This window comes from Protopterus annectens, chromosome 3.part0 (genome assembly GCF_019279795.1).
Source record: "Protopterus annectens isolate FY-2018-M chromosome 3.part0, PAN1.0, whole genome shotgun sequence".
Classification (NCBI taxonomy): domain Eukaryota; kingdom Metazoa; phylum Chordata; order Ceratodontiformes; family Protopteridae; genus Protopterus; species Protopterus annectens.
Genome location: NC_056731.1, coordinates 616,346,009 through 616,373,955, shown reverse-complemented (window position 1 = coordinate 616,373,955; position 27,947 = coordinate 616,346,009).

Sequence of the window (27,947 nt, the reverse complement as noted above, 5' to 3'; positions counted from 1 at the left end):
GACTGAGACCTGGTTCAAGGCTCCAGAGAACACCCCTGCAGTGCCAGGCTATAACTCATACCACACTTTTCGGCCATGTAACCTGGACCGAAACACCAAAGGCGGAGGTGTGTCCATATCCATTAAAGATATCCACACCTCCAGGCTAGTTGCTCAGCATAATGCATCTGAGGTTATTCAAGTGCTACTAACTCTGGGCAAAACTGCAATCCAAATTGTAGCTTGCTACAGTTCCCCCACCATGCCCCAGGATTCCCACTCCTCTTTTCTTGATGTACTGGGAAATATTAGGGCTCAACCAAGCACCCTAATAATGGGCGACTTCAACTACCCCACCATTAACTGGGAAAACTACTTGTGTACCAACTCCTTAGCTCAACTCTTTCTGGAATTCATAAACGCCAATGCCCTGGATCAACTTATCCACACCCTCACCAGGGGCAACATTATCCTAGACCTAGTCATTACCGACATGAGTGGCCGGTGTTCCACACCTAAAGTCAACTCCTCGTTGGTCCGATCCGACCATAAGCTAATCACCCTTGATATCCACATCCCGCCCCCACCCCCATTAAGGAAACCACGGTAAAAAATTTCTCCAAAGCCAACTTCATGCTTCTTAAGACAGAAGTGGTGAATTTCATGACACCTATGCAGATGGACAATACAGTTACAACTGCTGAATCCTACACAAATGCACTCTATAAGCACTTACACGAGTGCATGGATTGTGCTATCCCAAACAGAACCAAGATGCTATCCTCCAAAAAAGGAAGCCAATCTGGTGGTCCCCTGTCATAAACAAACTGTACAACAGAAGGAAGAAACTGTTGCAAAAGAGAGTAAAATCCCATGAGTGGAGGAGCTCCCTGGTCAGCCTCATTAAGAAGCTGAGATCCCTTATAAGATCCTCCAAAGCTAGCTACAAAAATAAAATCGCCACTAATTCTAAGGACAACCACAAAGCATTCTATAGCTATGTCAAGAATCTCGATGACAACACCCAGATCTGCTCTGAGTTACAGCACAATGGCACGAAAATTACAGAACCAACTGATATTGCCAACATCCTGGCAGATAGGTTCAGTGCTAACGTTACCCTCCTCTCACCCCCTAAAGGGCCCATATCTATACAGGAAGAATGCAGAGTCCCTGTAATCACAACTACACAGGTACAAGCTGCACTCTCTAAAGCCAAAAACACAGGCCATGGGACTGGATAACATCCCAGGCTGCATTTTACACTAACATCAGAACAAACTGGCTCCCCACTTAAGCACTATGTTCAATAATAGCCTCGCATCAGGCTTTGTGCCCACTGTATGGGGCACAGCAACAGTTATCTCACTTCACAAAGTTGGTGCCACCACTGATCCTGGGTACTATTGACCTATTAGCCTGACGAGCCTAGTCTGCAAGGCCATGGAACGCATCATCATGGGACTCATAAACAAAGGCATTGGTAACCTCCAAACTCTGGATCCCACCCAGTTCGGGTTTGTGAAAGGCAGATCATGCCTCCTGAACCTGATCAACTTCTTTGAGGCAGTCACCAAAGCTGTAGATGAGGGTAAGGTGGTTCACACAGCCTATCTTGACCTCGCCAAGGCTTTTGACACCATTCCCCATTCTGGAATTATAGCTAAACTCACTAAACTAGGTATAACTCCCTAAGTCACAAGATGGGTTGCCAACTGATTCACTGACAGACCCCACACTGTAAAAGTTGCATACTCCAAATCTGACCTCAAAGCAGTGACAAGTGGAGTACCACAAGGTTCCGTCCTGGGACCTCTCCTGTTTGGTATCTACTTCTCTGAAGTACAGGCTAACACAGAAGGCTTCTGGCTAACGAAGTTTGCAGATGACTGGAGGTAGAAGAACTGAGTAAAAACATCACAAATCACCCTGAATTTGTCTGATATAATTAAGCAAGGCAAAGATTTGACGACTTTAATGTGTAAACATTACAAAGTTCAAGCAGACGAGATTTCAGTGGACGTAGAAGAACTGAGTAAAAACATCACAAATCACCCTGAACTTGTCCGTTATAATTACGACTATTAACATATTTTCAACAGCATTAACCAACAAGTTGAGAAGCTTAAACTAAATAAAATAAAATGATTGGAAAGGGATGTTAAGGATTATAAAAATGGGACTGCTTACCCTAGCCCCCCCTTTACAAACATGGGATTGTGCAGTTCAACAGCAGCAAGTACTCATGGATAACAACGGAGCGAGTGACCAAAGAAGAACAGAAACACAACACAATAGACAAAAAGAGAAACAAACTAACAGTGGGTCTGTTATTGTCAAAAACAACACTTCAACTGTCAGAACAACAGTATGAATCAATCGAATATGTTGTATTCTGATGCAGTACAAACAAGTTGACAAAATTTTCACCAGGCAGGGAACAAACACCAGAAGAAAATAATGGAGCACCAACAGAACCCCTACAAAACCAGGGGGAAAGTGAGAACCAAAAGGTAGACATTTATGAATCTACTTGTGACATTTTAACAAATGCAGAAGGTGATTTCAAGATATATAATTTTTCTGGACAGTATATTGACCAAAGAGTCACAGAATTGTTTTCAAAAGGTTTAACTTTTGTTCCCACATGCCGTGCCAATTTGGCTAAAACATTACTTCATTTTAAAATGTACGTTAGGAAGCTTAATTTAGTAGTGTTTTTTAATAACAGTGAATCTTTGCATAGTGAACGGTATGTTTCCAGTACATTTAATCCACCAACGCATCCCATATTACGCATGTTCGACCAGATATATGAACTTGATATTAGAGCGCTATTGCACACACAGTTGCACCAACATCAGTTTACTTGAGAGGGATCTGTTGAAAGACATTAGAAGTAAAGCGTTGAGAATGATGAAACCAGATAAGGGGGGAGGCCTGGTTTGTATCAGTAATGAGAATTATAAACATAGAATGGAGAAAGTATTAAATACTAACACATACAAACAAGTAAGTAGGAATGAATTAAACAGTGCATACCATAGGATTAATGTATATTTGCACGATTTATATTTAGAAGCATCAATAGACATTAAACCTTAAACTTTTTAACAATGTTACATCCAAAAATTCCAAATCTTTTTGGAGTTCCAAAGATCGAAAAGAATATACAAGATTCTCCCATGTGGGCTTTAGTTGATGCACGTCAATCAATAACTTATGCCAGCGCTAAACTTGTGGATTCTGTCCTTAAGAAGTATGTAGAACAGGAACCCAAAATTAGTTGTGATTCTTGGACCTTCCTAGAAGAAGTGAACAAAGTAAAGTTTTCTGAAGAAAACAATTTTTTAACTATCGATGTATGTGACTTATATAGTTCGATCCCACATGAAGAAGGAATATAATTTGTTCTAGCTAGGATGCATAGTTGGAATGCACCAGAAAATGAGCTTAGGATAGTAGAAGAATTGTTAAGTATTATTCTATCCAACAATTTTATTCTTTTTGACAACACAATATACTTGCAAATGGTAGGGGTGGCAATGGGCTCACCATGTGGTGCGAGTTTCGCTAACATGGTGATGGCCCATTGAGAACATGTCCACTTGTTGAATAATACCAACGTCATGAACTTGATTGTACATTATACAAGTTTCCTGGATGACATTTTTATAATTCTTAAGGGAAATGAAAGTGCAGCTGAATTTATCTTACAAGAATTGAATGCTAGCTAATTTTTTGAAATTTACATCTAATTATAGTAACAGCAACATAGCATATTTGGATGTTATGTTAACAAAGATACTACACTCAATGCTTACACTGCATTGATTTATCGTAAACCGACGTATTGTAACACCTTTTTGCATTATACAAGTGCTCATCCACAGTGTACAAAAAAATCAGTAGTAAAGTGGCAACTCGTAAGAGCTGCCAGAATGGCAACTACTGATGAGGATTTTTCAGCTGAAGTTAAAAATCTCAAACACATGTTCATTAAGAGAGGGTATCCTGTGAAGTTCATTGATAAGTTGGTTCTAGAGGTATCACACAAATGTGAAGTAGGTTTTTATAAACCAATACTTAGTCCAAGTAGCCACAACTGTGAGAACATAGAAGGGACAGCTCAAACAAATTCACTTATGGGTGACAACAACATAAATCCAGTTGTAAATAATTTTCATAAATATAGGATGAATTCGATATTGACGTTCAGTGCAGATTCAACTAACATCAAGAAGATTATTAAAAAGAACTGGGTTTTGTTCAGAAGTGACTTTGAACTAATGAATAAATTAGGTAATAAACCAGTTATTACATATAGAAGGGATAATAATTTAAAAAAAAAGCTTATAGAGACACCCTTAGTTACTTATACTAGAACACCAGGCATGTACCGATGTGAAAGTTGTAACTACTGCAGTTCTATAGCAGTGGGACAATTTTTTCACATCAATAACCAGAAGTTCACCTCTACTGGTCGTTACAACTGTAACAGTAGGATGGTAGTGTACCTGGCCCAGTGCGTTCTCTGTTCAGTTTTCTATACTGGTAAAACAGATAGAAAACTTAAAGAAAGGATTTATGAGCATTTGTATGCCATTCAGAGAGGTAAAACAGAGAACGCACTGGTGAGACGCATTCAACATTGCCCTAACCACAAATTTAAGTTTAGGGTTATTGATCAAATGAGTGAAAACATTCAAGGGGGACCTGCTTCATTATTTTTAGAATATCTTGAATTACTATGGCAACTACGCTTGAATGCGAATCAGTTTCCAGGAATTAATGAGGCTTGCACTATCTTACCTTTTCTGTAACTGAAAAGTTTACTATGTTAAAAAATAACATATTTTACACATATATATTTTTTTTATCTTTTAAACTTGTATTTATAAGAATTTTGGGATTAAGTAAAAGAGAAAGCACAAGTTATATATTATTATAGATCTAACATTTAATATGTAACCGTTTATTACAGTAAGTGTAAGTAGCATTACATATGTATTTAAAAAAAAAAAAGCCTTATTTATGCATTGTTTAACACTAAGCTCTGTTTTGAGTTTAATTAGTTCTAGGATACATCATGTTCTTTGGGAGTAATTACCTATTTGGTTTACTAATTAATTGCAATGCACTGATGCAACAGTCACGTGACTAAGTGGAACAAGTATTTAATACTACTACTAATTATGTACTAGTATCTGAAGAAGTCCAGTCATAGTACTGGATGAAAAGCGCTTTTGAAATTTTTGTGGATTATTTCATTTTATTTTATTAAACAAATTTTTTTTAGTATTTTGCTACTCTGTTTGCCATTTTTTCTGTTTTTTACAAGTTTGTGACTTCGGTTTTGGGTTGACATCAATGCCAAAAAGTGCAGTGTCATTCCCTTTGGTAAAAACTCTGTGCCCATGAACTACCACAGAGGCAGCAATCTACTTAACACCAAATGTGTGATAAGAGACCTTGGGACCCAGGTGGACAGTAGTCTCTCCTTTGATAGTCACATCGCCACAGTAGTCAGGAAGTCCTTCTACATGACACACCACATCATAAAAGGGATCTCATCCAGGAAAAAAGAGGTAATTGTTCCCCTCTACTCGACACTCATTAGACCCATTATAGAGTACAACGCCCCTTTTGGAATGTACCTCATAAGACATCTGCAGCAGCTGGAAAGGCCACAGAAGTACCTCACAAAGAGGATTACTGGCCTCACACAAATGCCCTACACTGACCGCCTCAAAAAACTCCAGCTTTACTCCATAGCATATCGCCTACTCCGAGGTGATCTCTGCCTAACATATAAAGCTATGTCAAACCCAGAGCTGTTGGACATGCTACACCTAAAGAAATCCCAACCCCTCCGAGCTACACACTCTAGGGACCTAAACTTTGTCACCACAATAAACAGGACATGCTGGAGGGATAGATTCCTGTCCCAGAGACTTCTCATACTCTGGAACAGGCTACCCATCTATGTCAAGCAAAGTTCTTCATTAGCACTCTTCAAGAAAAATCCTGACTAGTAAATGGGAAATAGGAAATACACCCCGGGGATCACTTCTGTGTCTCTGCTCAACAGTGGCACAGGAAAATAACTTTCTTGGGTGGTGTAAGCCAAGGAACATTGTTGGCTAGGCTTACGTAGGCCCTTGGACCGATAGCCTAGTACCCACCTATGAACCTACCTATGAACTATGAAGTAGGGGGAGGAGGAGTTCAAGAAGTAAAGAAAGATTGGGATTTTGGATGCAGAGTCTTAGGAAAATAATGACAACCATACAGAATTTTATATCCATAAATTAGAAAGTATTCTAAGAACTAAGTCAATATGGGAATGGAGAAAGGAGAATTTGCCAAGAGGAATGACTGTGAGTAGGGATACTGAAAATAAAGAACATGGAAGCTAGAATTTTCTGAAGAAACTTGCAAAGGGACCAAGGGACTGGGAGCAAAAAACTAAAAATGGAAAGGTAATGGAGTGGGATGAAGCCAAGAAGGAGTTTGGACTGCAAGTTAGAGATTGCCTTCTCAACCTGGGATTGATATCAGAATATAGGCAAAGAGAAACAGATAGGGGAGTCTTAAGTAAAAGGTCTGCTTTGGTTTAGTGTATAGTCAAACATAGAATAGAAGCTACTGTTAAAAAAGGGATAATTAGTAGGGTATATAAAATGTTGCATGATAATAAAGCTCAATAAGAGGAGATTTGAAAAGATTGGGAAGCGAGATTGAAAAAGCAATTTACAAGGGAACAATGGGAGGACATATGTGTGGCTCTCAAGTACGTAACAAAGTCCAGGAGGTTTAGGATTTTTGCTTGGCAGTGTTTGCATAGGTATTTTTATACCCAAACAGACTTCAAAGAACTTTTCCTCAGGTCGATAATGTTGGAAGTGTAATGGGTAAGAAAGAAATAATTGGGAACATGTTTTCAGGAGTGTAATGATTTGGCAAATTAAAAAAAATCCCTACATAATACTCTGTCAGAAATGTTGGGTGAGCAAACGGCTGTAACTAAGGAAATTATTCTTTTGAGCTGGAACACAGGATCTGAATTGCCTAGACATAGTAAGGCCTTATTAAGTTTTAATTCTGCTAGTTACCAAAAAAGCAGTTACTAGAAAACCATTTGTATTTGAAGTATTGAATATTGTAAAATATATTAAAAAATGGAAGTGGGATCTTTAAAAAAGAAAAGGAGCAAAACACGTAGAAATAAAAGGAATTTGTGGGAACAATACTTGCAGAATAATATTCAGGAGGAGGGGAGAGATTTAAAAGAAGGCAGGAGTTGAGCAATTTGTGTATTGTTGAACTAAAAGACAGTTATTATAAAAAAATAAAACATATGTAACGCAAAATGTGTGTAAATGGAAAAAAGTTAATACGGTTTATTTTCTTTTCTATTACTTTATATGTGCCTATATCTTGGTGTTTAACAAAAAAAGTATTTGCCTTTAGTGCAGACTCCTTTAATGCCTCAGCCAATAGTGGATGACTCTGCAGTGACTACTGTTGGTTCCTCAAACCACTTACATATTACTTCAAATCCCTCTGGTGTAGTGGGGTTAGACATGTCATTCATGACTGTTTCCATATGAACATTGGAGAGCCATCATTTTTAGGCATGGGAGATACATCGGGAGGGTCTTCTCAAGGTGGCTAATGAAAGAGACCCTTGGCTTTGAATGATATGCTGCTCCTACCCATTCTTCCTTTAGGGATGTCCCTAGGAAAAAGAAATAGAAAGTTAATCATGTGGAAAATAAAGAGATGGTTTCTGTTTGTAAGGTTTTACCTTAACCAGAAATGTATTGCAGTACATCAACTCTGAGTGCCGAATGCCTCTTTCAAAATTTTATACCCATACTTCTAAGGTAGAAGATACTTTTTATTATGATTTTGATGCTGACAGAGACAAGGTTATATCAACTGAGGGTTCTATTGCCAAAAACTCTATTTTTTTAGATAGTGAGCTTGAAAATGCATAATTTAGGCACTGTCTTTTGCTAAGACCATTTCTAAACTGAGGGATGTGTCTTCTTCAGAAAAGGTAGATGTTCCTTCTCAGTTGGGCAGATACTATGAGTTACTTGAACAAGAATCCCCTAATACTGCTCCCATTCCTCCCATTTTATTAGCATTGCAGCATACTTTTAAAACTGTCTGTAATGCTCCTGATTCCCAGTCATTTGTTTCAAGAAAAGCAGAAAAACTGTATGGAGTTTCTTTATCTCTATTCTAATCTTAAAGCAAACCCTGCTGCTATCATGTCTATGGTTCCTTCTGCTAACAAACTCTTACCACCCCCAGTCCAGTGCCTTGGGATAAAGAGAACAAGTGACTGTACAGACAGTTAAGAGACTGTTTTTATTCTTCTACTCTAGCCTTTAGAATCCTTAGTTATCAGGGCTACATGGTTTGTATTGGTGAATAGCCTGACTGAGTTTTCTGCTTCCCTGAGTCCTAAAGATAGGTCTTAAGTGTATCAGATTGTCTTATGAGTATCAGATTGTTTCTAACCTGTCTCAGGTGTCAAAACATGCCTTAAAATAGTTTGTGATTATACTGATACTGTATCTAAGTCTTCCTCTTCTGCTGCGGTCTTGAGTTTTGTCTGTCTATGTAATCAAAAGTTAGTCAGAAATGTTGAATTCCCCCTTGCTAAGAGGTTTTATTTTGGCCTTCCGCTATGCTGGTTCTGTAGCAGTGGGATGAATTTTTCAGATCCCCATGTTTTTCCTCTTCCAAGCCCTCTACTCCATTTAAAAGACAAAACAAATGGGGGGGGGGGGTTGCACCTAATAACAAGCAAGCACCCAAGAAGAAATGTCAGGAGGGGAGCAATACCAACCCAAAAAAATTAGTTTTCCCAAAAAGGGTTAAGCACCAGCTAATGAATGACTATGATGGGAACCTGGTTATCTTCCCTCCCTCTCCTAACCCAGCACCTCTTCCCCTTTCACAGATTTGACTCTCAGTGCCCCTGTTTGGCATCAGACATTTTCAGACAAATGGATTTTAAAGGTGATCTAGGAAGGTTGCAGTTAACAATGGACAGAATCCCCCTCCTTTCAGGGGGATTCCCCTTCACCTGCCCAGAAAGATAGACAGAGTTGTTTCTCCAGGTGCTCCAACATCTGTTAAAAGCAGGAGTCATACAATATGCTTATGCAGAACACTTAGGAAGGGACATTTATTCCAGAAAGTTTCTGGTCCCAAAAAAGGCGTACTCCTATAGACCAGTTTTGTATCTCTTCTTTCTAAGTCATTTTGTAAAGATTCCAAAATTTAAGATGTTAACCCACCAACCTGTATGACCACTACTCCCAGGCCACTGTGTTATCGTGACCTTAGACCTAACGGATGCTTAACATCACATTACCATAGCATACAGCTTCAAACGATACCTAATATTTTGTGCACCTAGGTCATATTATTAGTTCTCTGCATTACTTTTGGCCTCTCTACTGCACCAGAGTTCTTTACAACATACCTAGACTCAGTGCTGGCCCACTGCAGACTGCAGGGTATCCACATTTTTCCTTATTTAGATGACTTGCTTTTCTGGGCAGAGTATTTACCCAAATGGCAAGAGTACTTAACAAATGATGTTAAGTTGTCTATCTCTCCTTCATTCTTGCTGGTTGAGTTCTGAGCCGATCCTCGGCTCCGACTCGGCCATCTTCAAAAGCTGGAGAGCTGTTTACTGGCTCGAGGCCACCCCATATCCCATGATGCATGGTGCTAGATACCCAGATCTCATTTGCCGCTTCTGCTGTGAGGTTGTCTTACTGGCTCAGGTCGTATACTTTCATTGTTTATCTGTATTTTTGATAAAAACTATTAGGGTTTTTTAGTGTAGATTGTTTGTTGTAGTTACAACCTTTCTTAGTCTTTCTCTTTTGTACCTATAATTTCTTTGCTGAATCCCTACCCTTCCCTTCAGAAAACTTGTTTTAGTTAGAGAGTTTTCCCCTCCCTCCCTCACTTTCTTCACATAGGTAGCCGTTTAAATTAGAGGCTATCCTTTTTCTCTTTTCTAAAAAAAAAAAAATTAGTATTTACTTAGTTTAGAGTTATTTGTTTGTTGGTAGCATAGAATATTGTTGTATTTCATTGCTGTTTTTTGGGTGTGGTAACTTTAGTGTGTGTGATAGATAGTTATCTCCTATTTTTTGTGCATTGGTCTTGGTGTTCCTTCCTTTCAGGGATGTCCAAGGATACCAAGGTGTCCGGATTCAAGAAGTGTGACTCATGCTGTCAGAAGATGTCTCTGACAGATGTTCACACTTCTTGTGTCTATTGTCTGGGCGCTGTGCACCTGCAGGACTCTTGTTCGGTTTGCCATGCTTTCAGCCCAAGAGTCCTGCAGGAATGTAGAAATAAGTTAATCCTACGGGGTTTACTTAAGCCCCAGGATTCACCGGCTAAGGTTCAGCCCATGAAGTCCTCTAAGCCACCTAAATCTTCGGCTCCCAGTTCGGACCCATCGTTGGGTGAGGCTATTCCTTCTACCTCAGTTCCGGCCGGAACCGATGTGCCTTCCTCCCAGTCGATTCCGATACGCACTTCGGAGCCATCGGGAAGTTGAAAGAGATCTAGGTCTCCCTCCTTGGAGTCAATACACTTGGCTCCAAGGTCTCCTCTGCTCCAGTCGGAGCACAGTCATCAGTCCTCCCACTCTTCTCGGTCCTCAAGGCTTTTAGATCACGACATGGAGAGAGTGGTCAGTAGGCTGTTGAAATCGCAGGCCCTAGCTAAAATGTTGTCCAGCCCCCCTCATCAGGTGTCGGCTCTGTCCATGTCTGCAGTTATTCCTCCTCCGACTCCTCCTTTGAGCTTGGAACCGGAGTTTGTTGGGGTTCGATTTGTGGAACCGACGGCCCTGATACCTTCTCCTTCAGTTCCTTCGTCGGCTCCGATCACTTCCTTGGTACCATCCTTGGAGGGATCTGAGCACTGAGACTCCCTCATCGGCCTGGAGGGGGCGAGTGGCATCGGACCCTTGTCCGACCCTGTTCTCCCCCTCGGAGCTTCGGCACAGGTGAGCTCGGCTCCCACATCAGCTTCGGAGCCATCCCCCTCGGTGCGGAGAGGGATTCTGATCTCTTCGGAACCAGAGCTTTCTCGGCATCCAAGCAGGGATGCCTTCAAGGTCATGAGGAGTGTGCTGGCCCATGAGTCAGCCCCATGATCAACCCCATTGGCTCCTCCCCCTATGGTGCCTGCTTCTGCCTCTGCCCCTCCTCCAGACCCCAAGTGTGGGGAACCAACGCTCCAGGGCACCCCCTTGGGTGTATCTTCCTCTTCTGAGGCCTCCCCTGATAATTCAGAGGAGCCACCTCGTAAGAGGAAATGCAAGAGGAAGCATGTTGACTCCCCTGAGTCTGTCACATCAGATACCGACTTAGAGGATTTGGAAGGATCCCCAAGATCCCCCTCTGAAGATGTTTCCTTCTCAGACATCCTTGAGATGCTTAGGCAGAGGGGGAACTGGACTACCCTAAGCCCTTCCGAGGATGAGTTGGTATTCCTGGATGCGTTTGGATTCCGACCTTCCACCTCCTGGGTGTCTCCGCCTTTCGATGCACTGATGTCTGTGATGGCTCGGAAGGCATGGTCAGCTCCAGACACAGTGGAATTGATCCCCAGAAGACCCGCTAAATTCATAACTACACCACAGGATAAACAGTTTTTGACTAAAGGTGTTCCCGTTGATGCCATGGTGGTAGCGGTGGCTACAAAGAAGGAGTTGGCCAAAACTTCTTCATCTGTCCATCCCCCTAACAAGGAGTCCAGGACGATGGACAGATATGGGAAGTGGATATTCTCTTCAGCGACCTTTTCCATGAGGTCTCTGAATTATTTGTGCCACTTTACCCATCTTCAAAGGGATCTCCTTAAAGAGCTTGGAGATACCCTCCAAGATCCATCAGCTGAGGGGGCCCAGGCTAAGGTAGCCTCCCAGCTGGCGACTCTTAATTCAGTGGTGAACTCCTCCATGAGGCTCATTTCTTATGCAGCTGATGGTGTGAGTAGAGCCGTGGGCACAGGCATTGTCCTAAAGAGGCATGCTTGGATGCGGCTATGTAACTTTGCGGAACCTTTCAGAGCGTCTTTCACCAACACCCCCTTTGATGGTTCCTCTCTTTTTGGATCACAGGTGAAGGACACCCTTACCAGGTGTGAGCAGGAAGGCAAGACTCTCTCTGCCATGGGAGTCCATTTTTCCACTCCTTCCAGACCATATCCCAAAGGTCAGAAGAGTGGAAAGATGTGGTTCTGGAAGTCCCAGGGAGCCTTGCCAGACACACGTGGTGAGTTCCCATCCAGGGGCAGAGGAGGGAACAATAATAGATGCTGCCCTTGTGGCAGAGGGGGTCTGCAAAACCAGGGCAGCAGAGAATTTTTCTCTGAGAAGCACTTCCAGCATCCTTGAAGGGTTGCCCGGCTGCCCACCTCTGGAGGCAGTCGGGGGAAGATTATCGCTGTACCCAAGAGCCTGGCAAGACATAACACAAGACAAATGGGTACAGTCTGTTATATCCGGAGACTACAGAATTCCCTTTGTTCACACTCCGTTATTGTTAAACAAGTCCCTTCCAGATGTTCCACCCAATCTAAGGGATCAAGCAGTTCAAGAGGTTTCAAAACTGCTAAGAAAATGGGCCATCCAGCAAGTCCCAGCAGACCAGCAAGGATCCGGAATTTACTCAAGGTTCTTTTTGGTACCAAAAAAGACAGGGGACTGGAGACCCATTCTGGATCTCAGCAGACTGAACAGGTCTGTACAAAGAACGAAGATGTTAAGTTGTCAATCTCTCCTTCATTCTTGCTTGATGGGTTCGGAGCCGATCCCTCGGCTCCGACTCGGCACTTGCTAAGCTCGAGAGTCACTTTTACCAGCTCGAGGCAGCCCCATATCCCATGATGCAAGGCGGTAAGTACCCAGATCTCGTTTGCCGCTTCGCTTAGGAGGTCTTCTTTTTACCAGCTCCTGGTAAGTTGTTCACTTTTGTGATATTTAAGCCCCTTTTTAGTCAAAAACCTTTTATTGATAGTTTTAAGTTTAATTTATACCTTTTCTGACAGAAATTCCTGTCTCCTTTAATTTTTGTTAGTCAATCCTTTCCTATCCCATCCCCTGTTAGGGTGTGTGTGTTGGTTTATAGAATACCTTTTGGTATTTTATTTAACTTAATTTTGACTGGTGTGTGTGTGTGTGTTTTTCAGCACCATGTCAAAGGAGAGGGTCTCAGGTTTTAAGAAGTGTGACTCGTGCTGTCAGAAGATGTCTCTGACAGACGGTCACACTTCTTGCTTGTATTGTCTGGGCCCTCTTCACCTGCAGGACTCCTGTGCTATTTGTCACTCCTTCAGCCAGAGAGTCCTGCAGGAGAGACGGAATAAACTGATTCTTAGGGGCCTTCTTAAGCCGGAGGGCTCTCCGGCTAAGTCGGCTCCACCAAAATCAGTAAAACCTTCCAAGGCCCAGGCTTCTGTATCTAAGCCTGCGGCCTCAGCTCCGACTCGTACTGAGTCGAGATCGGCTCCGGCTGGAGCCGATTCTAGCTTGAAAGCCTTCGGCACCGATGGCTATCGGTGCCGAATCTGTATTGACCACTTCGATGTCGGCTCCGATCGGCTCCGACACCCATGTGGCACAGGCATCGGTGTCGGCTCCGATCGGCTCCGACACCGTTACTTTGGTGGCTGTATCGGCTCCGGCTGGAGCCGATACATCGAGGCTTCCTGTCGGCTCCGCGAGGTCGGCTCCGACAGGATCTATTGTATCAGCTCCGATGGCTCATTCCAGGAAGAGGTCGAGGTCTCCTTCCTTGGAGCTGATACTTTCGGCTCCGGCTTCACCTCTTCTATCGGAACGGAGCCATCGGAGCCGATCTTCAAGGTCATCCAGGTTGTCAGATCATGACCTAGAGAGAGTGGTCAGTAGATTACTCAAGTCACAGGTACTGGCCCAAATGTTACACAGTCCGTCTCAACAGACGACTGTTGGTCCACACCCCGTTACAGTTCCTCCTTCAACTCTACCCCAGAGCTTGGAGTTGGAGTCTTCGGGAATGGTTACTGCTACGGCTGGAGGACGGATACCCCCTTCTGTTCCTTCAGCCTTTAGTCTTATCTCCTCTTGAGACCTTCCTTAGAGGGATTCGTGGTCGGGCTTCCATGGTCTCCTCTGAGGGGTGAGTGGCATCGGACCCTTGTCGAACCCGCTCTTCCCTTGGAGCCTCGGCCTTGGTGAGCTCGGCTCCGACATCTGCCTCGGAGACTTCCCTTTCGGTGGTCCCTGGAGTTCCTAGCTCTTCGGAGCGGGTTCTCTCGGACCTGCCTGGAAGGGGAGCATTGAGGTGATGAAGAGTGTACTGGCCACTGGTATCAGTCAGCAGTCTGTTCCGTGGCTCCTCCCTCTATAGTACCTGTTGACATCTCTGCCACTTCTCTTGCTACAGGACCCAGAGATCCTCCGCCTCAGGTTTCCCCATTGGGAATTTCCCCTCTTCCGAGGATTCTCCTGATGTTTCGGGAGATCCTCCTAGGAAAAGGACTTGTAAGAGGAAGCATGTAGACTCCCCGAGTCTGTCACTCGGATACTGACTTTGATGAGTCAGAGGGATCCCCTAGATCCCCTCTGAGGATGTCTCCTTCTCAGACATCCTAGAACTTCTGAAACAGAGGGAAACTGGCCCACCAACAATCCCTCTGAGGATGAGTCAGTATACCTAGAGGCGTTTGGATCTCGACCCTCCACCTCCTGGGTATCTCCGCCTTTCGACCCCTTATGCAGGTCATTGCACGAAGGCGTGGGCAGCTCCTGACTCTGTAGAGCCAGTCCCTAGGAGGCCTTCAAAATTTATCACTGCCCGGCGACAAACAATTCCTTACTAAGGGTGTCCCGCTGATGCCATGGTGGTGGCTGCGGCCACCAAAAGGAACTTGCAGATCCTTCCGTGCCCGTCCATCCTCCTAATAAGGACTCTAGGACCATGGATAGGTACGGTGGCGGATGTTTTCCTCAGCGACCTTTGCTATGCGTCGCTGAATTACCTATGTCACTTCACCAGACTCCAAAGGGATATCCTGAAGGAGCTGGGAGAAGTAGTTCAGGATCCTACAGCTGCAGGGGCTCAAGAAAAATTGCTTCTCAGCTAGGAACCCTCAATTCCATTGCAAACTCCTCCATGCGGCTAATATCTTATGCTGCGGATGGAGCGAGTAGAGCCGAGGCACAGGTGTGGCTCTTAGACGCCAAGCCTGGATGCGGCTATGTGATTTTATGGATCCCTTTAAGGCGTCCTTCACAAATTCTCCCTTTGATGGGTCAGCTTTGTTTGGCCCTCAGGTGAAGGAAACCTTGACCAGGTGCGAGCAGGACGGCAAGACTCTTTCTGCTGTTGGAGTCCGTTTTTCCACCCCTTCTAGGCCTTATCCCAAAGGACAGAAGGGTGGGAAGATGTGGTTCCGTAAATCCCAAGGAGTCACGCCGGATTCACGTGGTCAGTTTACCCCTAGAGGCAGAGAGGGTAACAATAACAGAGGCCGCTCTAGACGCAGAGGGGTCGAAGAACCAGGGAAACAGGGAGCCTCTCTCTGACAAGCCCTTTCAGCATCCCTGAGGTGTTTCCCGGCTGTCACTCCTTGGAGGCAGTCGGGGGAAGATTATCACTGTACCCAGAAGCCTGGCATTCCCTCACTCAAGACAGATGGGTACAGTCGATCATATCCAAGGGTTACATAATTCCTTTCGAGGAAAGTCCTTTCCCCTCAAATTCCCTTCCAGATGTACCACCCGGTCTAAGGGACATTGCAGAGTTAGAAATCGCAAAACTACTGCAAAAAAGAGCCATTCAGCCAGTTACAATAGACCATTCAGAGCCCGGAATCTACTCAAGGTTCTTTTTGGTCCCCAAAGACGGGAGACTGGAGACCAATATTGGATCTCAGCAGACTCAACAAGTCTGTCAGGAAGACAAGATTCCGAATGGTCACTCTTCAGTCAATTCTGCCCTTCTTACAGAAGGACAACTGGATGTGCTCAATAGATCTTCAGGATGCGTACTATCACATCAAAATTCACAGACGCTCCAGGAGATTTCTCCGCTTTCAGCTGGGGTCCAGTCATTTCCAGTTCAGAGCCCTGCCCTTTGGTCTCACTACAGCCCCAGAGTGTTCACCAAATGCATGGCAGTGGTCACGGCTCACCTGAGACGTCAAGGATTCCAGGTGTTTCCGTATCTCGACGACTGGCTCCTGTCAGCCACCACCAGGCATCAGCTTATACAAGCCAGGGATTACACAATAGACCTTTGTTCTCATTTGGGCATCTCAATCAACTTCGAAAAGTCATCCTTATCGCCCTGCCAGTCTATTACCTTCATAGGCGCAAACTTAAACACTGTTCGGATGTCAGCTACCCTTACAGAACAAAGAGTTTCAGACATTCAGACTCATGTCAGGATCATTCTGGCCAGCAAGAAAATACAGGCCAGAATGGTTCTAAAGGTATTAGGTCTCATGGCTGCGGCCATTACTGTTCTTCCCCTGGCTCGATTCTACATGCGCCTTCTTCAGTGGATGCTGTTCACACAGTGGTCATACCAGCAACTTCCAATGCGTCACCAGATTCTGGTGACACAGACATGCAAAGAGCATCTTGCTTGGTGGATCACATCATCTCAGGTTCACCAAGGCAGATGCTTTGTACCTCCGTTCCCGATAGCCACTGTCACCACGGATGCCTCCCTGATCGGGTGGGGGGGTCATTATCAGGGCAGGATGGTTCATGGGACGTGGCAACCGTTCGAGTACCATCTGCACATAAATGTCCTGGAGATGAGAGCAGTGCTTTTAACGTTGCAAGCCCTCAACGACTTTCTTCCCGTAGGGACAATTGCAGTCCACACAGACAACATGTCTGTAGTTTGGTATATCAACAAACAGGGCGGAACCAAGTCCTACCCCTTGTGTCGAGAAGCGCTCAGACTTTGGCAATGGGCGATCTCCTCTCATCGGTTTCTGGTAGCAACGCATATCCCTGGGAAAACCAACATTATAGCGGACAGATTGAGCAGAGCTATCCTCATGCCTCACGAGTGGTCTCTCAAGCAATCTATAGCGGAAGAGATTTTTCTGGAATGGGGTCGTCCATGTTGCGATCTTTTGCTACTCCCCAAAACAGCAAATGTCCAGACTTCTTCAGCCTCTTCCCTCTATCAGGCCATCCCCAGAGACGCTCTGACCCAGGATTGGCCCCAGGGACTTCTTTATGCCTTCCCTCCATTTCCTCTGATCCCTCAGGTGATCCAGAAAGCTACCGTTTGAGAGCCAAATTGATTCTCATTGCCCCTTACTGGCCTCGACAAGTTTGGTTCCCGTTCCTCCATCATCACCTTTTGGTGCAGCCGTGGCATCTGGACCCAGTGCCAGATCTACTGATTCACCAATCCGGTCAGCTGCACCGGTCAATCCCTTCTCTCAACCTCACAGCATGGTTGCTCCACTTCCTTCCTTAGCCAGGCTTCCTTTGATCTTTAACCCAGTTAGAGACATCATAGTAGCTTCACTAAAATCCTCTACCAGGAGGATTTACACAAGCAAATGGAAACGTTTCTCTTATTGGGCTAAGGCCCAAAATATTGATCCTTTTACTGCCCCTGTTCAGGCAGTTCTGGACTTCTTAGCAGAGATTTTTCATGCAGGCTCATCTTCTTCCACAGTCAGGGTTCAATTGGCTGCTATTTCCAATTTTCATGTCGGGATAGCAGATCATAATATTATGTCCCATAGGCTCTGCAGGGCCTTCTTGAAGGGAATTTTCCTACTAAAACCTCCAATCAGGAATCCTCCTCCTCAGTGGGATCTAAATTTAGTGCTGACATCCTTGATTCTTTCCCCCTTCGAGCCAGCTGTTTCTTGTTCCCTGAAATATCTTTCTTGGAAAACGTTATTTCTAGTGGCTATTACATCTGCCAGGAGGGTATCTGAACTTCATGCTCTTTCGGTTCGACCCCCCCTATTTGGTTTTTCACAAAGACAGAGTATCTTCGAGAACTAACCCAACCTTTTTACCTAAGGTCGCTTCAAAGAACAATTTGAATCAATCCATTGATCTCCCGGTATTTTTCCCTAACTATTCAGACAGAGCTGAACAAAAGCTACATTATCTTGATGTCCATCGTCAACTTAGATATTATTTGGACAGAACAAAAAAATTTAGAAAATCTGATCAACTTTTTGTTTCCTATGCGCATAATAAAAAGGCCTTCCCGTTCCTAAAGTGACTTTGTCCACATGGCTTTCTTGGTCATCACTGAAATTTATACTCAGGGGAAAACAGCTGTGCTCAAAACCTAAAGCACATTCAACTAGGAGTTTAGCTACTTCTACAGCTTTTCAAGCTAGACTTCCTTTGGACACTATTTGTGCAGCGCCACTTGGGCTACTCCTCACACTTTTGTTTCCCATTACAAATTGGACTTGGCCTCCAGGGACAGAGCCAGTTTTGGCTCTACAGTCCTCAAGAGTTTGTTCCATTGAGCCACCCAGGATAGAGGTGCTAGGACGCGGTCCCATCAAGCAAGAATGAAGGCGAGATTGACAACTTAACATTAAGAAGTTATGTACCTACCATAACGTTCCATGTTAGTTGTCTTCTCGCCTTCTTTCTTCGACCCTCCCTCCTTCCCCTGGCCTGGACAGACCTTGTATAAGAAACTATTATGCTAAAGACCATTCAGACCTGGTCCTTTTTCCATCTGTAAGTTTCTTCTTCCTTTGGGAAGTATTTTATGCTTGGTGTTATTGCCCTTTGTCAACAAACGAGATCTGGGTACTTACCGCCTTGCATCATGGGATATGGGGCTGCCTCGAGCTGGTAAAAGTGACTCTCGAGCTTAGCAAGTGCCGAGTCGGAGCCGAGGGATCGGCTCCGAACCCATCAAGCAAGAAAGAAGGCGAGAGAAGACAACTAACATGGAACGTTATGGTAGGTACATAACTTCTTATTTCGGATGGTCACGCTACAGTCCATTTTACCCTTTCTGGGTCAGGACAATTGGATGTGTTCTATAGATCTTCAGGATGCGTACTACCACATCAAAATGGACAGACGCTCCAGAAGATTCCTTCGCTTCCGGCTAGGAGCCAGCCATTATCAGTTCAGAGCTCTGCTCTTTGGTCTCACCACAGCCCCCAGGGTGTTCACCAAATGTATGGCAGTAGTTACCGCTCACCTGAGATGGCAAGGATTCCAGGTGTTTCCATATCTAGACAACTGGCTCCTCACTGCTACCACCAGGCATCACCTTCTGTGAGCCAGAGACTACACTATCGAGACTTACTCCAGGTTAGGTATCACAATAAATTTTGAAAAATCTGCATTGTCGCCCTGTCAGTCTATCACCTTTATAGGTGCAAATTTAAATACAAAAGACATGTCAGCGAGCCTTCCTCCAGACAGGGTATTAGTGATTCGCCAACATGTGCAGGTTTTATTAGCATGCAAAATAATTCAAGCCAGGTTCGTTCTACAAACTCTGGGTCTCATGGCAGCAGCAATCATCCTCATTCCTCTAGCTCGTTTTCACATGAGGATTCTCCAGTGGCTTCTTTTCACCCAATGGTCCTTCCAGCAGCTTCCTATGTCTCACATGATTATGATCACAGAAGCATGCAAGAAGCACCTTGCATGGTGGATGGTCTCCATATCGGTGCCCCAGGGCAGACCATTTGTACTCCCCCCTCCAGTTGCTACGGTGACCACGGACGCCTCCCTGATCGGGTGGGGGGGGGGCATTATCAGGGCAGAACAGTCCAAGGCACCTGGCAACCTCACGCGTACCATCTGCATATAAACGTGTTGGAGATGAGGGCCGTGCTTTTAGCGTTGCAAGCTCTTCAGGACTCTCTTCCTACCGGGACCATCGCAATTCAAATGGACAATATGTCAGTAGTGTGGTACATCAACAAGCAGGGCAGAACCAGGTCCTATCGCCTATGTTGAGAAGCACTCAGACTCTGGTAGTGGGTGATCTCTTCCCAACAGTTTCTGATCGCAACGCACATCCCTGGGAGGTCCAACGTCATAGCAGACAGGCTGAGCAGAGCAATTCTCATGCCTCACGAGTGGTCTCTGAATCAGGTAGTTGCGGACCAAATCTTCCACAAATGGGGCCAACCTTGCTGCAACCTTTTTGCCACCCCCTTTAACAGCAAGTGCAGCAATTTCTTATCTCTCCTTCCACTTCCTGGACACTCCCCCGGAGACGCTCTAGTCCACGACTGGCCTCAGGGACTTCTTTATGCATTCCCTCCATTTCCCTTAATCCCGAAGCTAATACAGAAAGCTACCGTATTGGGTTGCAAAATGATCCTCATTGCTCCTTACTAGCCTCGACAGATATGGTTCCCATTCCTGCATCATCATCTTCTCGAGCAGCCTTGGACTCTGGGCCTAGTTCCAGACCTTCTGATCCATCAATCAGGCGGGCTGCATCAATCCTTGCAATCTCTCCAGCTCACTGCTTGGTTGCTCCACTTCCAACTTTAGCCAGGCTTCCTGATATCTCCCCCTCTGTGCGCGAAATTATTTTATCATCGCACAAGTCTTACAACTAGAAAAACTTACGCTAGTAAGTGGAAACGTTTTTCTTCCTGGGCAGAGGCCAAGAGTATAGACCCCTTTTCATCCTCTGTACACCACATTTTGGAATTTCTTGCGGAACTCTTTTATGCTGGGTCCACTTCCGCTACAATTAGAGTTCAGTTAGCTGCAATTTCAAATTTTCCCATTGGCCTGTTGGAAAATAATATCATGTCTCATAAGCGATGTAAAGCCTTTCTCAAAGGGACCACTCTGCTCAGGCCCCCAGTGAGAGATCCTCCACCTCCGTGGGATCTAAATTTGATTTTAGCTTCTTTAATTTTGCCCCCCTTTGAACCTGCAGCATCTTGTTCCCTGAAGTTTTTATCTTGGACAACCCACTTTCTGGTAGCTATTACTTCAGCCAGAAGAGTTTCGGAACTTCAGGCTCTTTGTCTCCATCCCCTGTACCTAGTGTTCCACAATGACAGGGTTGCTCTCAGGACTAATCCTTCCTTCCTTCCTAAAGTCTCTTCAGAGAATAACTTGAATCAGTCCATAGACCTTCCTGTGTTTTTTCCCAACCACTCCAACAGGGCGGAATATAAATTGCATCAGTTAGATGTTCACAGGCAACTACGCTTTTATTTGCCTAGAACTAAGGACATCAGAAAATCGGACCAACTTTTCCTTTCTTATACTGAGGGTGAACAAGGTCTTCCAGTCTCAAAAGTAACCTTATCCAGGTGGTTGATTACTATCATCACATTTATCTATCAACTGAGGAATAAAGAATTCCCTGATAAACCAAAAGGTCACTCCACCAGAGCTTTAGCCACTTATGTGGCCTTTCAGGCTAGGTTGCCCATGGAATCTATTTGTGCTGTGGCTACGTGGGCCAACCCACATACTTTCATTTCACATAATAAGTTGGATGTGGTTTCCAGGAGCAGAGCTGATTTTGGTTCCACTGTTCTGAAGAGTTTGTTCCGATGAGCCACCCAGGATTTTAGGTGCTAGGGACGCTGTCCCAACCAGCAAGAATGAAGGCGAGATAGACAACTTAACATAAAGAAGTTATGTACCTACCATAACGTTCCATGTTAGTTGTGTTCTTCTCGCCTTCTTTCTTGCGTCCCACCCTCCATCCCCCTATCCTAGTAGACCGAGAAGAGTTCCTTATGGTTTTTCACTGGCTGAGTCTTCTCTGGCTATTCCTTTCTGCCTAGTAGCCTCACTGGTAGGATTTATACATTCTAAGATAGGATTCTCTCCTTATTATGTCTGCAGTTAGACTTACCAAACGAGATCTGGGTATCTAGCACCAGGCATCATGGGATATGGGGTGGCCTCGAGCCAGTAAACAGCTCTCGAGCTTTTGAAGATGACTGAGTCGGAGCCGAGGATTGGCTTCGAACCCAACCAGCAAGAAAGAAGGCGAGAAGAAGACGACTAACATGGAACGTTATGGTAGGTACATAACTTCTTTTTACTTCTCTCCTAGATGATCAGGGATTCTAGACAAGTTTGCAAAAATCTTCCCTTAATCTATCAGACAGGATTCTATTTCTGGTGTGTATTATGGACACAATTGTGAAAAAGGCTTTTCTACCTCAAGACAAGGCGGAAGTATTCTTGAGCTTTTCTTGTCAGTCTCAAGATTCTGTCAGAGAATTTCTTATGGCTACTTTGATCCCATTATACCACTTGCCAGGCTGCATATGAGAAATTATAGAGGTACCTCAAGAACATGTGGATCTGACATTCTCACCTCCTAAAATTTCAAATTCCAGTTTTGGACTTTGTAAAGTCAGAACTGCAGTGATGGAAGGATAAGATGGGTCTCAATCCAGGCATCCTTTTTTTCTCAACCTACCCCAACACAATCTGCCCAAACAGAATGCTCAAATTTTGAGTTCAAAACAGTTTCAATGAGGGTGAAAGTGCAATGACTGTGGGACAAGTCAGATAGGTCAAAGCACATCAATGTCAAAGAAATCTTGGCTATAATTTATAAACCAAGAAAATAGGTACACACACAAATCACCAAACATCATTTAAATCCAAAATTTAATGACAAACAGATTAAGAAATATATGGAATAGCCCATAATTTTTTTTTATCTCATACAGAATTCTTAAAAGGAATGTAAAATCATGATGAAATATGTATAGATATAAAAACAAGGGTAGCGAGTCAAAAACAGAAGGAAACTACCAGGTTGAATAATCTAGTAAAGCTGAAATCTTAAAATTATAATTTAGCTGCCCTAAGCTTTAATAAAGGGGCTATGCTTATGTTCTCATTAAGCCCTGGTGGTCTCCCTGAATCCAGGGTCACCTGCCAGAAGAGCTCCCGGTACGCTAAGCTCGTTTCCCAGGGACCTCCCCTGACATCCACAGACACTTGTTCTACCACAAAAAACACAAATCTGGCATTCTTACAAAACAAAATGTGTTTAAATAGTTCATTCCTTTCATTACATATCCTTATTTCATAGTGGTGTTCATAGATCCCCTTCTTTAATTTGTGCTCTGTCTTCCCAATACAAAACGCCTGACAGATTTCACAGAATGCAAGATATATGACACCAGAACTATTACAATTATAAAGACCATTACCTAAAATGTTCTTAGCCCTACTTGGCAAGTAGATCTTATCAGTATTGGAAATATACACACATTGCAAGCATGCCCCACACTTAAAGGTCCCTCTCTTTTTCCTAAAATCAGTATTCTTATTTTTCATGTTAGATTCAAAAAAAAATTTCAGACATTTCCCTTTTCTAAAAAAGAAATCTAAGGGTGCTTTATTAAGCATTGGCAAATCATTAAGATTAATGAATTTGTCCCATTCAGTTTTAATGATATTCTTCACCAGAAAGGAATCACCACAAAAATCAGTGGTCACTACCCTACTAAAAAAGCCAGGATCACCTTGACTCCCTGCCAATATTTCCAGTCACCAGGCCTTTCCATAACAAAGGGAAATAGTGAACATTTCTTTCCTCCTCAACAGTCTTCCTTAACCCTTTAACCATCTCAGAAGGGTAACCCCTATCATAGAACAATCTCTCCAAAAAAATCACATTTGTCTTTGAAATCATCGTCCCTAGAGGTCATCTGACTGACCATAATAAACTGACCTTTCACTATGCCAACTTTTTGGTGATAGGGATGTGCACTATGAAAGTGCAAATACGTATTTGAAAAGTTTTTTATTTTACGGAAGACCGTGGATTTAAGACCCCCATTGATTTTGTGTAGGGACACGTCTAAGTAATCCATTCTATTCCATGAAACATGATGTGTGAATTCCAGGAATTCAGTAGTCTGACCTAAGAAAACTAAGAACTCACTCAGACGGTCCTCGGTATCCATCCAGAACAAACAAATATCATCTAGGAACCTCCTATAGAGGGACCAACTATTCTTGAACTCTGAGCACAATACAAATTTGTTGTCCTACCAGGACAAGACAATGTTGGCATACGTGGGGGCACAATTGGCCCCCATAGCCACCCCAGTGGTTTAATGAAAAAATTCTCCATTAAAAATGATAAAATTATTTTTCAAGACAATTTCCAACAGCCTGTCACCTGTAGGTCACGGTTGTTACCACAACCTTTTTCAACCAAGGCTTCCTCGAGCCAGTCCAGCCCAATTACGTGGGAGATCACGTAGAATAAATCTCTAATGTCAGTTGTAACAAAGATAATATCGTTGACATTCTGATAAACTTCAACTGATCTGAGGAAATCCCATGAATCTTTAAGAATCACACTCTCATCACCCCACATAGATTTTAGTTTCTGGTCTACAACTTTTGCAATAGGAGCAGTTTTAGAGCCATCGGCTGAAACAATAGGCCGTAAAGGGGTGGGGGTCTTCCTGGTTTTTATGGATTTTGGGTATCCCAAAAATTGTGGGAACCCTGAGTCTAGAGTTGGACAGGTAACAGTTTCAATGAGGGTGAAAGTGCAATGACTGTGGGACAAGTCAGATAGGTCAAAGCACATCAATGTCAAAGAAATGTTGGCTATAATTTATGACATAATCATTTTACATCACCTTTGGAGTTCAGGTCCTTTTCTGTTTATTATAGACAACACCATGGTAATGTGGTACATAAACAAGGAGGCACCAGGTCATACCCTCTGGAAAGGTTGACAGTGATAGCTTGGGAGTTAGCTCTACAACATTTCTTAACCCTTCAGACTTCTTACATACTGTTATAGAAAAATATAGTGGCAGACAAGCTCATCAGATCCTGGACAGATCATCATGAGTGAAAGCTCAGTGAAGAGGTCTTCCGAAAACTGATCCAGATGTGGGGAATACCTCAAGTAGATCTGCTCACCTCCTTTCAAAGCTGACAACTAGACAAATTTTATTCCAGGAATCCTTGTAACCACGTGTGGAGAACAGATGTTGTATTATTCCTCTGAATTGGGATATACCTATATGTTTTTCTGCCTTTCCCAATTATTTCCAGGGTAGTCCTGAAAATTCAGAAAGAATTCCCAAAAATCATTATGTTGACTCCATTTTGGCCCAAGCAAAATAGTTTCTTACTTCTTATGGAATTGGCAAAGGGCAATTACCACAAGCTTCTTCAATGACTGGATCAATTCAAACAAGACAAGGAGCATTTGATACATCCTTACTTAAACAACTTCAACTGACTGACTGGATCATTCAGTTTTAATACATTTTAGGCACATCTTTCATAAAGATGTGCAGCATGTACTGAAGGAGGCAAGAAAGCCTTCTACCAGAAAGTCATATATTGATAAATGGAAAAGACTTTCTAGTTGGTATATTGCCAATAACCTGGGTCTCATCAAGGATTTTTCACCACTTGTACTTAAATACTCTGTGAGATGCTATCTTTTGGCCTCTCCTATACCTCTCTCTAAGTTCATCTTGCTGCCATTTCAGCATGTCTGTCCATGGTTCCTTGTCTTTCTTCTCTGTTTCTGAAAGGAGTTTTGGACATGAGACCCCTCCTCATTGACTGATTCCTCCAACTTGGAATCTAAGTTTTGTGCTGGAGAGATGATTGACCATTTGAAGCTGGCTGATTGGCTGATTTAAGATTAATTTTTTGGAAAACTATCCTTCTCATTTCTCAGGCATCTACAAGAAGAGTGTCTGAGTTGCAAGCTTTTGTGGTGGGGAACCCTTTCTGTTTTTTCATAGGGATATGGTCACTCTGCGGACTAACCACTCATTCTTACCTAAGGTAATCTAAGAGGTCACTTTGAATCAAGGCATCAGTCTCCAAGTTTTCTACCCATATTCTAAAATCAAGAGAGAAGAGATTTTTCATACCCTGAATGTGCATAGGCAACTATCTTGACAAAAACAAGTCATTCAGGAAAACTAACCAGCTATTTTCTTTCTGTTTTGTAACTAAAAATGGTCAGCCCATGTCTAAGCAGACTACTTATATATTGTTGTCCTCTTCTATTTGGTTTTCTTATTCACTCCATAGCAAAACTATTCCAGATAGGGATAAGGCACATTCCACGACACCTTTAGCTTCCTCCATGGCATACTACAAAGGGAAGGACTCTAGAAGCATTCTAGAAGCAGTAGTTTCAGCCTGTATTTATACATTTATAAAGTACCACAAAATGGATTCCTTCTCCAGCCCCAGAATAGGCTTTGCTAGGTCTATTCTGCAGGGGTTCCTTGACCATTATCCTTCCTCCTCCCAGGCAGTCTACCCATAGGCTACTGCATCAGTGAGAATGATGATTATAGTACAGTTGTGCAAGTTGTGCTTACCTATAACAATAGATATTCAAATTCGTCACTTTTGCAGTAGCCTGCTGAATCCTACACAAATGCATTCTGTAAGCATTTACACGAGTGCATGGATCGTGCTATCCTAAACAGAACCAAGACGCTATCCTCCAAAAAAAGGAAGCCAATCTGGTGGTTCCCTGCCATAAACAAACTCTACAACTGAAGGAAGAAGCTGTTGCAAAAGAGAGTAAAATCCCATGAGTGGAGGAACTCCCTGGTCAGCCTTAGTAAGAAGCTGAGATCCCTTATAAGATCCTCCAAAGCTAGCTACAAAAACAAAATCACCACTGATTCTAGGGACAACCGCATAGCATTTATAGCTATGTCAAGAATCTCAATGGCAACACCAAGATCTGCTCTGAGTTACAGCACGACAGCACGAAAATTACAGAACCAACTGATATTGCCAACATCCTGGCAGATAGGTTCATTGCTAACTTTACCCCCCTCTCACCCCCTAAGGGCCCATATCTATACAGGAAGAATGTAGAGTCCCTGTAATCACAACTATGCAGGTAAAAGCTGCACTCTCTAAAGCCAAAAACACAGCATCCATGGGACCAGACAAAACATCTCAGGCTGCGTTTTACATGAACTTCAGAACGAACTGGCTACCCACTTAAGCACCATGTTCAATCATAGCCTCACATCAGGCTTTGTGTACACTGAATGGGGCACAGCAACAGTTATCCCACTCCACAAAGGGGGAGCCACCAGTGATCCTGGGAACTGTTGCCCTATTAGCCTGATGAGCCTGGTCTGTAAGGCCATGGAACGTATCATCATGGAACTCATAAACAAAGACAATGATAACCTCCAAACTCTGGACCCCACCCAGTTCGGGTTTGTGAAAGGCAGATCATGCCTCCTGAATCTGATCGACTTCTTTGAGGGAGTCAACAAAGCTGTAGATGAGGGTAAGGTGGTTCCCACAGCCTATCTTGACCTCGCCAAGGCTTTTGACACCATCCCCCATTCTGGAAGTATAGCTAAACTCACTAAACTAGGTATAAATCTCTATGTCACAAGATGGGTTGCCAACTGGCTCACTGACAGAACCCACACTGTAAAAGTTGTAGACTCCAAATCTGACTTCAAACCAGTGACAAATGGAGTACCACAGGGTTCAGTCCTGAGACCTCTCCTGTTTGGTATCTGCTTCTCTGAAGTACAGGGTAACACAGAAGGCCTTTGGCTAATGAAGGTCGCAGATGACTGCAAAATAGGAGCCATAGTCAAGTCCCCAAATGATGTGGACATCCTACAGAAGGGCCTCACTTAGGCAGATGCCTGGTGTCAGAGCCATGACCTCAAGCTCAATGCCAAAAAGTGCATTGTCATCCCCTTTGGTAAAAACTCTGTACCCATGAACTAACACATAGGCGTCAGTATACTTAATGCCGAATGTGTGATAAGAGACCTTGGGACCCAGGTGGACAGTAGTCTCTCCTTTGATAATCACATCATCACAGTAGTCAGGAAATCCTTCTATGTGGCACACCTCATCACAAAAGGGTTCTTATCCAGGAAAAAAGAGGTCA